The 2,247-nt window shown below is 41.2% G+C and overlaps 1 pseudogene; it reads right to left on the bottom strand.

Moving 5' to 3' along the window:
• Window positions 1-1,297: 1,297 nt before the first annotated feature.
• Window positions 1,298-1,522, bottom strand: LOC131763446 (large ribosomal subunit protein eL38 pseudogene; annotated as a pseudogene).
• Window positions 1,523-2,247: the final 725 nt, after the last annotated feature.

Genomic DNA, 2,247 nt, shown 5'->3' with positions numbered 1-2,247 from the left:
CACACACACACACACACACACACATATACACATACATATATACATATATATATATTTTTTACTTAATTGTTTTATTTATTTTTTGGCTGTGTTGGAACTTTGTTGCTACATGCAGGCTTTCTCCAGTTGCGGCGAGTGGGGGCTACTCTTCGTTGAGGTGAGTGGGCTTCTCATTGCGGTGGCTTCTCTTGTTGCGGAGCACGGGCTCTAGGCCTGTGAGCTTAGCTGCTGCACGGCATGTGGGATCTTCCCGGACCAGGGCTTGAACCCATGTCCCCTGCATTGGCATGCAGATACTTAACCACTGTATCACCAGGGAAGTCCATATATATATATATATATATATATATATATATATATATATATATATTTAATTAACCAGATGAAACAGCTACTCTTGAGGGACTCTGAGAAGTTATGAAATGGTTGGAAAATTGCTTCAGCATCTGTTCTGGTTCTGTGGCAGAGCAATCTCACAGTTCTTGGTTCTCTCCAAGTCTGAGCAGAAAGTCTCTTTGCACTGGAATAAGCAACACTTCTTAAATCCTTCAAAACCTTTAATCAATTTCTACTCCACTCTCTCGGCCAGTTCTTTATCTTCCCAGCAGCTGCAGAAGTGCATGCCTACAGGAGATGACTGCACACCATTTCGAAATTATCTTACTTCCCAGGATCCTCCAAGACTCTGCTTCACAGATCTTTAGAAAGTTTTTTAGTTAATGGGGACGCCTAGTGTACATGGTAAAATAAACAAGCAGATTATACCAACACTGAACTTTCTTAGAGTTACACGAGAACCCACTACTCCAAAGAGAAGACCTCTATGTTCGTACTTCTTCCTGAAACTATTAGAAATATTTACAACCAAGGCTGTAGCTGTGGCAAATTCAAATCTGAGACACGCAAACAGGGTGCAAAAAATGTAACAATATAATTAAAATTTAAAGAAAGAGCACAATTAGTCTCCACAGGATAGGTAAAGAGAAAGAATGATCATAGTATTTAGGGTTAGCAAGGGAGATGGTCAACTGTTGATAACTCCTGGTAACACTAATTGGTAAAACATTTTAAAAGAGCAATTCGGTAGTATGTATCAAAATGTAGAAGTCCCAAAATATACTCTAGAAATATAATTAAGAACACTGTATTTCCTACAATTTATATTCAACTGTAAGGGAAAAAATAGCAATACAACTCAAATTTTAAAAGCAGTCATTTTCAAGTATACCTGTTTTGAAGATAGCACTTTTTTATTTTTGGAGAATTTAAAAAATTTTAATACTGTTCATATCAGTGTGCGTGATTCATTTCAGCTCCTTCACTGAGAAACCTGGTGGCAGGGACTGCTTCAGCTTCTCTGGCTTCTCTTTGTCTGTGATGACCAAGGTGTAAAGGTACCTGCTACACTGAACTTTAAACTTCACATTATCCTTATTTTTCTTGATCTTGACTGATTTGGCGTCCTTTCGCCCGGCTGTGAGTAGAAAGTCCTTGATTTCCTCAATTTTGCGAGGCATGGCAACGAGGCACGGAGAGCGCAGGCAGAACCTCTGATCCAGGCCCAGAGTCCCCAGAAGCCACCCTGCCGTGGATTACCACGGATTATCCCCCATTCCCCACGTAGGGCCCCGAAAATAGCACTTTACAGTGATAGAATGTCACAATGAAAACTTTTGGAGTTCACAGTCCGGGAGTTACTATTCTGACATATATATAAACCTGGAATCTATTTGCACATGTCTATTTTCTGGGAAAAATCTGTAATAGCTTTCATCAGATTCCCAAAGCTGCTCACATGCACAATTTTCCATTTAAACAGGGGTTTGGAGAATTTGCTGAAGCCCAGTTTATTCACCTTTCTTAAGAACTCCTGATCTAGTCACCCCCACGTTTAATTTAAGAAGAAACTGAGGTCTAAAAAAAAATGTTTGAGAAGGAGTGAGGCATGGCAGCCAGGAGGGAGTAGGAGAGCCTGGATGGAGGCTGGGTTGAAGGTCAGGGCCTTTTCCTGGCAGCTATGGCATGGATCCCTACCTGAACACTGCAAGTGACTTTTACCCTGGGATTCAAAAATGTCTAAAGGACTGAGACTGGACCTGCTAAAAGTTACACCAGCACACAGATAAAATATCCTTCAACTGAACTTCATGTACCCAGTCACTCAACATAATGCTAAAGCTGTGTGGGTGACAGGCTCTTGGTGCTCCAACGAAGCATCAGGGCTGTGCCTCTGAGGTGGGAGAGCCA

The sequence above is a fragment of the Kogia breviceps genome, chromosome 10, assembly GCF_026419965.1.
Source record: "Kogia breviceps isolate mKogBre1 chromosome 10, mKogBre1 haplotype 1, whole genome shotgun sequence".
NCBI lineage: Eukaryota > Metazoa > Chordata > Mammalia > Artiodactyla > Physeteridae > Kogia > Kogia breviceps.
Note: the sequence above shows the minus strand (reverse complement) of the source record. Positions and strands in the feature narration are given on the sequence as shown.